Consider the following 13,331-nt stretch of genomic DNA (forward strand, 5'->3'; position numbering starts at 1 on the left):
TTAAAGTTCTAGGCAAAATGGCTTGACTGCGGCTGCATTTGGATGTGGAGGTGATCTCAAATGATCTGAGTTAATCTGTGAATAGTAATATTTTGTGGATCCTATTGCAATGTATTTGAATGTAAATAGGTTGAGATATGTGTTTGAATTTATGGAGTGGATTGAGATGAGTTTTTAACTTTTTATGAAAAGTTGAAAAAGTAGTAGGTCCCATCAATAATTGGTTTAAGATAGGTTGAGACGATTTCATCTTCCAAACACAACCTTAAGAAGTAAAAAAAAAAAAAAGTGATATTTTGACTATAATGATTTGAGAATAATCCTTTAGCAACTAGAAAGAAGACTTTACTTTTCTAAATACATTTCTTTTGAGTAGTGGATACTGAAATTGGTATAGCATAACTGCTTCCGTGGCTCTTTATGGGAGAATATAGAAGACAATCTTCTTTTGACAATGCTAAGTCAAAAATTGTATGTCAGTGTTCTATTATGTCCTAAAATATTGTTCATTTGGAAAATTATATATGCCCTTTTCCCTCTTTGGATTGTTGGTGTTCTCTTAAAAAAAAAATTGCAAAATCCAAGTACAACCCCGAAGGGGTGTAAATTTAAGCCATTTAACTGATTCAACCCGAAATTTCCGAATTACCCGACTCGAAATGAAACAGGTGTGAAACAGAAGAATTCCATTTGGCTTCTAAAATCACTTGACTAAATCAGTTAATACCCGATAACCGTATTTATTGAAAAAACAACGTCGTTTTTGCTTTCTTTTATCGATGACTTTCTTCCAAACTCGGGCACTTCCTTCAACAATCTCAAGCTCTCAGATTTCTTTCTCACTCAATCTCTCAGACACTCTCTTCTCAGAAGTTCAAAACTCAGCCGGCAGCCCTTTTGCACTCTGTCCTCAGTCTCACTCTTGGTCTCTCAATCTCTCTCGCACATTTCACCTGGTGATGTTGACATTGGCTCTTTCTTTGTGTATTGGAAATCCCCTTTGTGTTGATTAGCTTATCATCATCATTTCTGCTACTGAGATTTTTTTTTCTTGAAACTACACATGTGGCTCTACAGTTCTCAAAATGTTAAAACATTTTCCAGAAGTGTGAGACTCAAAGCACAATGGCTTTGTAGTGCTAAATAAATGGGTTGAGGACAAATGGCGTTCTAAATTTAATCATAATGGGATTTAATTTGTTACATCTGGTTTCAGTTTGAACTGGTACTTGTAGGGGTGCATGGACTGGAGAAATTAGTTTGTCATGGGTGTGAATTACATGTGGTTTAATGTTTGTTTGGCTTTTACCTCTTGATCTAGTTTTTTGTTGCTTCGGTGGATGGAATTAGTACTTTTGGTAGTCATAGTTACTTCAGTTTCTTTTTAATTAACCAAGTTTGCTCTTAAGATCCAGTTTTCTTGGGTCCCCTTTTAAAGCATTCTCAAAACTAAATCCATGGGTCAATACTCATTGCCCACCAGGATATACAACACCTCTCACTTCTTTTTTCCTTGCCCTTTTCCCAAGCCCTCCTTATGAATTTGATCCCATGCTCGTTTAATGTACAACTTTTACCAAACATATATATATATATATATATATATATATATAATTAATAAGAGCAGTTTCTGTCGAGATTCACTGCATCAACCTAAATGATATTTGGCTGTTGTTTAAGAGATCAGTGATCTGCATATAGGATTTGATTGGTATAATTGTCATAATTTTTCTTATACCCAGTTTCTTGATATTCTAGTGTTTTAATCTTCATTCTCCTAACAAAGCTCTACCACATATATATATATATATATATATATATATATATATATATATATATATATATTCTGGTTTTTTTTTAATCATGATACTTGATCATATATATATATATATATATGAAAGAACATGAAACGTCTCCAGGCGGTTATATAATCAAAATAATTATAACTCAGTGTAGAATCTGAGTGTCTTTTGGGAGTTCATGGGTTTGTTCCCCATTCGGTCTTCGTCATGATTCGAAAGATATAAGCACTGTAGTAAATTAGTTTGGTGGAATCATTCTTATCATAAATGGGTTTTATGACAAGAAAGTTAGTAAGAATCAAAATACTAGAATAATACTGGAGATTTTTGGAGGAATCTTCAGGTATCTAGTGGAAATTGGGGGGAAAATAGGAAGAGGCTATTTTGAACGGATCTGTTAAATTAGAACGATTATGTTCTATATGAAACAGATGGGTAATAAATGACTTCTTCATATATTCAGATTTTCCTTTTGGGAGGAAACATTGGGTAATTAAAGCAGGTATTTTTTATGCCACTGCTTTCGCATATGGATCAAAAGCTATAGAAACCGTAGACGTGAAGGTCGCCAGTTGCACAATTTTATCAAGAAGTATGAACCTATTGGCAATCTCCAGTGCTGTAGATGAGGCACTGGGCACAGTGGTGGATCCAGACTCATTCTTGATGAGTTTTATACTGGGTATTGGAGGTGGGGGGTTCGCTCTCTGTTTTTCTTTTCCTTTCTTCTTGCCCACACTCATGGTTGGGTGTCTGCAAGAACTCTCTGGTAAGAAAATCAGGGATAGAATTATCAGTGCCTTTGATGTATTGAATATCAAAATCAAAAACACTTAAAATACCTTACCATGGTGCAAAAATATATTTTGATGCAATGTTTTCAACATCTTGTTCTAAAACAAATTTAGCACTCATGCAATCAATTCGAAGTAAAAATTTCTTGTTTAACAAATCAGATTAAAATTTAGAAATACATAGTACTATAGATAAAATTTCTTTTTTAATAGTACTATATTTTTCTTGTGCAGGATTACAGGTTCCAGAATGGAAGCGAACAATTTGTTCGGGAGAACCTGGTGAAACAGATTGTTTTAGAATGCCACCATAACCAATGTTTGAGGCATCTGTTTCAACAATTTTAAAAGAATCAGAAGTGGGGATACCAAGGCACGGAAGGGTCTTAACATGTGCTTTGATTTTCCTCACTATGTTTGTTTGGATTTATGTCCAATGAGGAGGGTGAGAACGGAATCGTTTGAACAATGGATGACATTGTTTCCTCATATCCTTGTAGAAATCGGCAACATAATTGAGAGGTCCTAAAAACCTCTGCAATTGATTTTTATCAAGAATAATATCAAGGAATTTGTCGGCAAAATCAATGGCTCTTTGGATGAGCCTGATTTTCCCTTCAGAAATATCATAACCAAGGAATCTGATCTTGGTTTGAAACAGTTTGATCTTCTTCGCAGAAACTACAAGACCATTGAGTCTAATGATGTCTAGAAACGAGTTTAAATGTTTCCAGTGTTCATCAATAGATTTGGAAAAAACAAAGACGTCATCTATATAGACGATGGTAAAAGCAGAGAACGAGTTAAAAACATCGTTCATGATATGTTAGAACTCACTAGGGGCATTTTTGAGACCGAATGGCATCACATTCCATTTGAAATGACCGAAGGGGGTAACAAAGGCTGTCTTATACCGGTCTGACTCAGCTATCTGGATTTGCCAAAAGCCAAATTTGAGGTCAAATTTGGAGAAGACCACAACATCACTTAACCTATGAATTAAGTCATTTTTGTTGGGAATAGGGTACCTAATCCACTGTAAGACTTTGTTCAAGGGTTTGTAATTAATGACTAGATGAGGGGTACCTCTTTCTAGTTCTGTATTTTTTCCTACATAAAAGGCTGGGCAAGACCAAGGGGACATGCTGTCTCTAATTTTGCCCTTGTGCTTAAGATCTGCAATTTCTTTTTTACAGAATTCTAAAATCTGACTATTCATTTGAATGGGTCTGGCTTTAGTGAAAATAGTGATTTCATCAAAATTTTTGATATAGGGAAGAGAAATGATGTGTTTCTTCATATGCCAAAAAGCATTTGGTAAATCAGAACAAACATCAGAAACAAGACGCTTGTTAAAATCATCAATTTTTGAAATTAAAATTGGCGAAGATATTTGTTCAGAAATCTTTTTGTATCTGATTTCTTGTTGAAGGAAATTCAGATGTTTTTCTTTTGCAAAAAGCAAAAATTTCAAACCTTTATCTTAATCAATCTCTTGTTGAGATGCAAATTTGAATTTGACTTTTTGACCAAAAGGGTCGGTAGTAATACCGTCTTTTTCAGTCAAAAAATGATATAAAGCAGAAATAAATGGAATGCCTAAAATCACTTTGTCAGACATGTTTTTGACTAAAACAGAGGAAATTTTAAAGTAAACATTGTTTTCGCAAACATGAGCGTTGTTAAGCTCATATGTAATTTTCATCTGGGATCCATTTGCAGAAAATAATCTCTCAGAGGATTTTTCAAAATATTTGCTAGGAATGAGTCATTCATGAATACAATTCAGGTCTGATCCGGAATCAATCATATCAATAACAGAAAATTGAAAATCATGGGCGACCACAATAGTGACCCTAGAAAACCATTTTGGAGGAATGGTATGATGGATCAAACAAATCTGATTATCAGCAGCTAACTCATGATGGCTTGAACCAGAATCGTTTGTTTGCTCATTGTCAGAAGGAATATCCTGATCAAGTTGTTTATCAATTTTAAACACTAAAAATTCTTGTTTTAAAATCTCATTTTCAGACTTAAGATTGTTAACCTTAGATCTGAGTTCAATGATTTCTTTTTTAACAAGATTTATTTCGTATTGTAAATCATTTGTAGAAATTTCTTTGAATTTTTTCTTTTGAAATCTCTCCAAGATTTCTTGAAAACTAATCATTTGCTTAGAAGACTCTAGTTCTTGGCGAGCCATAGCCTTTCTTAACTTAAGAAGATATTCTTCTTTAAATTCAGGATTTGTTATTTGAGAAATCAAGGTTTGTAATAAGTTTTCTTGTTCTTCAGATTTAGACAAGACATGGATTGTCTTACCCTTTGTCTGGTAACAAGTATCATTACAATTGCAACCTAACTTAGGACCAGTAGAATCTGGAGATTCAATTTTTTAGTGATATTCTGAATCACTAGAACTGAACTCAAAGATATCAGATAAAGACGAAGCTATTTCTAGGAGTTGAAATAGTTCTTCTTTATCATTGTTATCAATATTCAACTGATTAAGCTTCTTTTTTAATTTTTTTATCTTTTTTGACTTTCTGTGGGCATTTGTCAGCAAAATGTCCAGGATTGCCACAAATAAAACATTTTCCTTGAGAAAAATCCTTAGATTTCTTTTTCTTTGAAAATGGCTTAGAAAATGGTTTTTTATAAGTTTTCTTATAAAATTCATCACGGGATTTTCTCCTGATACCACCATGAGGTTTAGAAAGCTTGTACTTCCTTTTAGAGGGAGCTATAGCAGGAAGTCCAAATTGTTCACAAAATGTTCCCATTTCATATTTGGCTTTCTTGTTATTTCTCATCTGCTCACGAAGTATTCTTTGATCATTACATATACTAATACCAAGTTTCTTAATTACAGCGCAGATATCACCATAGGTGTATGCATCGTAATTTAGAGACCCAGCAATAGTAAGTTCATCCTTCACTTTGTAAGCGAACAAGCGAGGTAGTCCATCAATGAATTTTTCTTTCCAGTAATGCTTCTGACTACCATCCCCAAGCATTACTTTGGAAATAAAAACATCTTTGTACTATCTATAATCAGATATCTGATGACATCTAAGATTATTTAACTGGTCGCTGATGCGGCTAGTTATATCAGAAGGTGTGCCAATAAAATGCTTTAGAATTGTATAAATCAAAGTATTAATTCCATCAGATTGGGCAGATCCAATGGATTCATCAAAAATAGGTAACCCTTCATCATTACACTTGACAGCGTTCTGAATGGTTTCCTTGGCATCTCTGGTTAGGTGATTATCCCACCAGTTTCTCAAAACACGTTTAGAGAAACCATCAATATTCCATTCGTAAACCTGATCGGTACAGTAAGAAGATTGGCTTTGAAAAACTTTTTCTTCAAACTGTAAATTAGGAGGAGTAGGCATGGAATACAAGTTCTTCGTTAGACTTATTGGTTTGGGTCCTTTTGAAGAAAATCTGGCTATTTCAGGTTTTAAAACAATATTTTGAAAATTCTTTTCAAGTAAATCAACATCCTTTTCTTCAGAAGAGTGATTGTTAGAAGACTCATCTGTAGTTTTAGCAAGAACTTCTTCTTCTATTCCTTTGTTAGACAAAGCACTAGTAGAAGGTTGTTCTCTTTTCAGATCATTAAGCATTTGATCAATCTTATCTAAAGTCTTTGCCTGAAGAACTTTAAAATCAATTTTGGCTCGACTTTCAGGTAAGATAATCAAAGGTTTTTCAATTATTTTCTTTGGTAGATCTGTAATCAAAACCAAAGGAATAGAATCAGGTTTTTCAACCTTTTCTTCAATCTGATCTAACTATTGTCCGATCGTATGAAGAGCAAGATTCACAAAGTTATTTTAAAAAATAACATTTTTTGTTTCTTTGATAATCTTGTCCTTTTCAGGATCTCTGGAAACAGTTTTCGAGATTTTGAAAGGTGAAACAGATATCTCAACCCCTTTATGGGTGATGAGAACAGTCTCCAAATGTGGATGGCTAGATTGAACTACCATTTTATCTTCTTCCTTGAAAAAATTAGTTTTAACAACATTCAAAGTATTGTTAGAAACATAAATTTTTTCAACAAAATCGAAGAAAAGAAGATGATTTTGTTACTTATTCATTTCTTCTTTCCAATTCCATTTAACACGTTGTTTTTCTTTTTCAGAATACATTGTATGGTAGGCTTTTCGCCAAGCACTGTTTTTTGTAAGTTTATATTCTTAAAAAAGGTAAACAAGATCAAACACAAATGATTTATTCAACACAGTTATGCTGTGATGAACTTGTGGTGCAATAGGAGCTACCATATTTGAAGCTGTAGGTGATAACGAAGAGTCATCTTCTTTATCGGCTTAATTATGAATAGGCTGGTCTTTAGAGGATCCAGCATCCTGTGCAGAATAAAAGGCAGAAGTAACTTGAGAGGACGTAGAAAGTCCTTTTAGTTTTAAAACAGGATTAACTGGTTGGATTGTTTTAACAGAATCTTCCAGAAATTGTTTGAGATTTTGGTCTCTTCTTACTGGAATTTCTGACCCTGCAAAAGAAGAACTAGATCCAGCAAAAGAATTTCTTCTTAGCCCTGGAGATCTAGTTTGATAAAAACTAATTTTAATGGTTCCATCTAAATACTGTTGAATGTTACTTGGGTAACTGTCAACAGGGTTTCGAGGAATAGGAGGAACTTCTTCTTCCAAAATCCATTCTTTGGGAAGAATTATATCTTTCTAAAAAATTATTTTTGGAGTTGAAACATCCGCATCTGGGGTTGAACTCTGGATCAGAAGAGTTTTTCCCTGGATGGGTTTTGCAATTGCTTTTGGATTTAAACTCGTTTTTAAAAGACGATAATAAATCCTGTAAATCAAAGTAAGGGGTTTGCTACCCTTAAGCATATCATATCCAGAAGTTAAAATGTTTAAAGTCAAACATTTTGAAATATGTTCATCATCAAGAGCAAATGTTAAATCTGGATAACAATTAAAATAGACTAGTCCATCTGTTAGAAAGGATTGGATCATTCCGAGAATACTTGTTTTAAAATTATTGAATCTGGCATCCCTTAAACAAAATAATACGGATGCATTGATGCCTCTCCTTGTTAAAGGTTTGGCGGCAATTTGGACAGATCCAATATGAATATATCTAAAACCTTGCTGCAATAATTTTGTCATCTGTTCTTTTGGGAAGAGATAATATTTTTCTTGAGTTTTGGAAATAACATAAGTTTGCTCAACAGTACGCACGCAAAATGGTGTGTGTAAAGATCTTTCAAACCAATTGGTTCGATAGATCGTGCTAACATCAAGTTTTGGAATCTTCCATGATCCCAGCACAGGCGACTCTGTTGCTTCAAAAGCACAGTCTTCCTCATTAACTATGTCAGGCGACATAGCCGATTTGGAACTAATTGTTGAATTGGATCTATTTATCCAACTCATTTTGTCCTAGGACAACACCGACCGTCGCATCTCAGGGGTCTGCAAACTTACCACTCTCGGCCCTCGGGTTTGAACCTATAGCTTCCCTACACTCGCCTCCCTGGCTTTAAAACGGGACTTACACCTCCGGGTTCCTGACCTACTTGTCGAAAGATGATCTTAAGCCAACCAAAGTAGAAACTCCGGGTGGGGGTTGTCAGAAAATAAAATAAGTTCAACAAAGAAGAAACAATTCACAACAATTAGATACCAGAATGGCTCTGATACCAAAACAGCAAAAAGAAGGAAAAGTCGAAGCTGACTGAAGAAGAAGAGAAGGAAGGGAATGGAATAATAAATTGCACAATAATTAAATTATGCAAGCACAAAATAAACAGGCGGTTAAACCGGCCATATGCATGTATGAATATGCAAAATTAGTTGTAATAAACATATAAGCTTTATTAAAATTAACAAGCTTAAAGTAATTACAGGTGCAAGGTAGTGCAGATTTGCACTTACAGAAATCAGGGTAAATAAGGAGACTCAGGATTAGGGAGAGAGGATCAGAGGTGTTTCTCTCGAATGTGAGTTCTGCCTTAGCTCAGAATGAGGTCCTCCTTTTATAGCATAAGGAGTTCCTGTTTACAATTATTAAAGTAGAACAGTGAATCAATCCGTGAGTGAACAGTGGGAATTATTTAAGCACGGGGGTCAGGGTGTCATTATTGTGTCTTTCCAGCTGTTTCTGTGGGTGGCTGCTTTCGGCACAAGATGACAAAATAACATTCGATCGTCTGGTTATCTTCCAGCTGTCTTTAGGGGCGGCTGCTTTGGATACTAAGCGACAATCATCTCAAAGTAGACTTTGGGTAGTAAAATGGTAGTTCAGTCTAGCCATCTACCTTTGGAGACTGTTCTCATCACCCATAAAGGTGTTGAGATATCTGTTTCACCTTTCAAAATCTCGGAAACTGTTTCTAGAGATCCTGAAAAGGACAAGATTCTCAAAGAAATAAAAAAGGTTATTTCTCAAAATAACTTTGTGAATCTTGCTCTTCATACGATCGGACAACAGTTAGATCAGATTGAAGAAAATGTTGAAAAACCTTATCCTATTCCTTTGGTTTTGACTACAGATCAACCAAAGAAAATAATTGAAAAATCTTTGATTATCTTACTGAAAGTTGAGCCAAAATTGATTTTAAAAATCCACAGGCAAAAACTTTAGATAAGATTGATCAAATGCTTAATAATCTGAAAAGAGAACAGCCTTCTACTAGTGCTTTGTCTAACAAACAAATAGAAGAAGAAGTTCTTGTTGAAACTACAGATGAGAGTTCTAACAATCACTCTTCTAAAGAAAATGATCTTGATTTACTTGAAAAGAATTTTCAAGATATTGTTTTAAAACCTGAAATAGCCAGGTTTTCTTCAAAAGGGCCCAAACCAATGAGTCTAACGAAGAACTGGTATTCCAGGCCTACTTCTCATGATTTACAGTTTGAAGAAAATTTTTTTCAAAGCCAATCCTCTTACTCTGACGACAAGGTCTACTAATGGAATATTGATGGTTTCTCTGAACAAGAAATCATGAATACAATGAGTAAAATGTCTCTTGTGGCAAATGCTTATGTGAGCAACAATATCAGACAACCTGATATTGTTAAGATTTTAACACAAGGTTTTTCCGGTGTTTTGAGAAACTGGTAGGATAAACACCTAACCAAAGATGCCAAGGAAACCATTCAGAACGCTGTCAAGTGTAATGATGAAGGGTTACCTATTTTTGATGAATCCATTGGATTTGCCCAATCTGATGGAGTTAATACTTTGATTTATACAATTTTAAAATATTTTATTGGCACACTATCTGATATAACCAGCCGCATCAGCGACCAGTTAAATAATCTTAGATGTCATCAGATGTCTGATTATAGATGGTACCAAGATGTTTTTATTTCCAAAGTAATGCTTCGTGATGATAGTCAGAAGCCTTACTGGAAAGAAAAATTCATTGACGGATTACCTCGATTGTTTGCTTACAAAGTGAAGGATGAACTTACTATTGCTGGGTCTCTAAATTACGATGGATACACCTATGGTGATATCTGTGCTGTAATTAAAAAACTTGGTATTAGTATGTGTAATGATCAAAGAATGCTTCGTGAGCAGATGAGAAATAGCAAGAAAGCCAAATATGAAATGGGAACATTTTGTGAATAATTTGGACTTCCTGCTATAGCCCCCTCTAAAAGGAAGCACAAGTTTTCTAAACCTCATGGTGGTATCAGGAGAAAATCCCGTGATGAATTTTATAAGAAAACTTATAAAAAACCATTTACTAAGCCATTTTCTAAGAAAAAGAAATCTAAGGATTTTTCTCAAGAAAAATGTTTTATTTGTAGCAATCCTGGACATTTTGCTGATAAATGCCCCCAGAAAGCCAAACAATACAAAAAACTAAAAAAGAAACTTAATCAGTTGAATATTGATAATAATGATAAAGAAGAACTATTTCAACTTCTAGAAATAGCTTTGTCTTCATCATCTGATACCCTTGAGTTTAGTTCTAGTGATTCAGAATATCACTCAGAAACTGAATCTCCAGATTCTACTGGTCCGAAGCTAGGTTGCAATTGTAATGATACTTGTTGCCAGACAAAGGGTAAGACAATTCATGTCTTGTCTAAATCTGAAGAACAAGAAAACTTATTACTAACCTTGATTTCTCAAATAACAAATCCTGAGCTTAAGGAAGAATATCTTCTTAAGTTAAGAAAGACTATAGCTCGCCAAGAACCAGAGTCCTCTAAGCAAAGGATTAGTTTTCAAGAAACCTTGGAGAGATTTCAAAAGAAAAAATCCAAGGAAAATCAAACATAGTGAGGAAAATCAAAGCACATGTTAAGACCCTTCCGTGCCTTGGTATCTACACTTCTGATTCTTTTAAAATTGTTGAAACAGATGCCTCAAACATTGGTTATGGTGGCATTCTGAAACAATCTGTTTCACCAGGTTCTCCTGAACAAATTGTTCGCTTCAATTCTGGAACCTGGAATCCTGCACAAGAAAAATATAGTACTATTAAAAAAGAAATTTTATCTATAGTACTATGTATTTATATTCTTGATGAGTTTTATACTGAGTATTGGAGGTGGGGGGTTCGCTCTTTATTTTTCTTTTCCTTTCTTCTTGCTCACGCTCATGGTTAGGTGTCTGCAAGAATTCTCTGGTAAGAAAATCAAGGATAGAATTATCAGTGCCTTTGATGTATTGAATATCAAAATCAAAAACACTTAAAATACCTTGCCATTGTGCAAAAATATGTTTTGATGTAATGTTTTCAACATCTTGTTTTAAAACAAATTTAGCACTCATGCAATCAATTCGAAGTAAAAACTTCTTGTTTAACAAATCAGATTAAAATTTAGAAGTCTGGATCCACCACTGTGCCCAGTGCCTCATCTACAGCACTGGAGATTGCCAATAGGTTCACACCTCTTGGTAAAATTGTGCAACCGGCGACCTTCGCGTCTACGGTTTCTACAACTTTTGATCCATATGCGAAAGTAGTGGCATCAAAAATACCTGCTTTAATTACTCCTAAGTTTTTCCTCCCAAAAAGAAAATCTGAATATATGAAGAAGCCATTTATTACTCATCTGTTTCATATAGAACCTAACCTTTCTAATTTAACAGATCCGTTCAAAATAGACTCTTCCTATTTTCCCCCCAATTTTCACTGGATACCTGAAGATTCCTCAAAAAATCTCCAGTATTATTCCAGTATTTTGATTCTCACCAACTCTCTTGTCATAAAATCCATTTATGATAAGAATGATTCTACCAAACTAATTTACCACAGTACTTATATCCTCTGAGTCATGACGGAGACCGAATGGGGAACAAACCCATGGACTCCCAAAAGACTCTCAGACTCTGCACTGAGTTATAATTATTTTGATTATATAAGCACCTGGAGACGTTTCATATTCTTTCAGGTACCTGATATGAGCCATTCATGGTTCATCAATTTTGATACAAGATTCAAAGGAACTTTCCCTTATTGGTTTCTCCAATGGTGGGGCCAATTTGGTTTAAATCCAGATAATCTTCCTGAGCAGCTCGCCAGAGCTTTTACATTCTATCAACAAGTTGCTGGTACAAAACTGAACCGGCATTCACAGATGTTTCCTTATGAACTCTATTTTTGCAAGAACTACAAACTACCGTGGATCTTCAAATGGACTTATGAGAAAAATGATAATATAATTGACCGAGCTTACTTCACAAAATGATGGAATAGGTTCGGATATACTGATAAAGTAATCAGCCAGATGATTAAAGATTTTCTTCAAGTTGCCCCTGATTTACAAGACAAAAAGGAATTTCCTGCAATTAAATCTGGTTCACCTGTTCCTGAATACCCTTTAGTGATTCAGGCCCCTAATTCACCAACTGCTTCAGCAAGAGGAAAAGTCACCAGCTCATCCTCAAAGAAATCTTCTAAGTCTGCCAAAGATAATATCCTAAACAGACTTGGCAAAAAAGATTTAATAAAATTGCTTGAGCAACAACTGTCCAAGTCCACGAGTGATAATTCTGAAGACAATAATTCAGAAGCATCCTCAGAGGTTTCGTACAGTAACATATTTGATCATGATTCAGAAGGCATTCCAAAGCTAGAAGATGATTGACTACTACTTGAGTTCAAAGAAGACTACCCAAAGTCTACTTTGAGATGATCGTCGCCTAGTATCCAAAGCAGCCACCCTTAAAGACAGCTGGAAGATAACCAGACGACCGAATATTATTTTGTCATCTTGTGCCGAAAGCAGCCGCCCACAGAGACAGCTGGAAAGACACAATAATGACACCCTGAGCCCCGTGCTTCAACAGTTCCCACTGTTCACTCACGGATTGATTCACTGTTCTACTTTAATAATTATAAACAGGAACTCCTTATGTTATAAAAGGAGGACCTCATTCTGAGCTAAGGCAGAACTCACATTCGAGAGAAACATTCTGATTCTCTCCCTAAATTTGAGTCTCCTTATTTACCCTGATTTCTGTAAGTGCAAATCTGCACTACCTTGCACCTGTAATTACTTTAAGCTTATTCATTTTAATAAAGCTTATATGTTTATTACAATTGATTTTGCATATTCATGTATGCATATGGCCGGTTTAACCGCCTGTTTATTTTGTGCCTGCATAATTTAATTATTGTGCAATTTATTCTTCCTTTCCCTTCCTTCTATTCTTCTTCAGTCAGCTTCGGCTTTTCCTTCTTTCCGCTGTTTTGGTATCAGTACAAG

This window comes from Juglans microcarpa x Juglans regia, chromosome 5S (genome assembly GCF_004785595.1).
Source record: "Juglans microcarpa x Juglans regia isolate MS1-56 chromosome 5S, Jm3101_v1.0, whole genome shotgun sequence".
Classification (NCBI taxonomy): domain Eukaryota; kingdom Viridiplantae; phylum Streptophyta; class Magnoliopsida; order Fagales; family Juglandaceae; genus Juglans; species Juglans microcarpa x Juglans regia.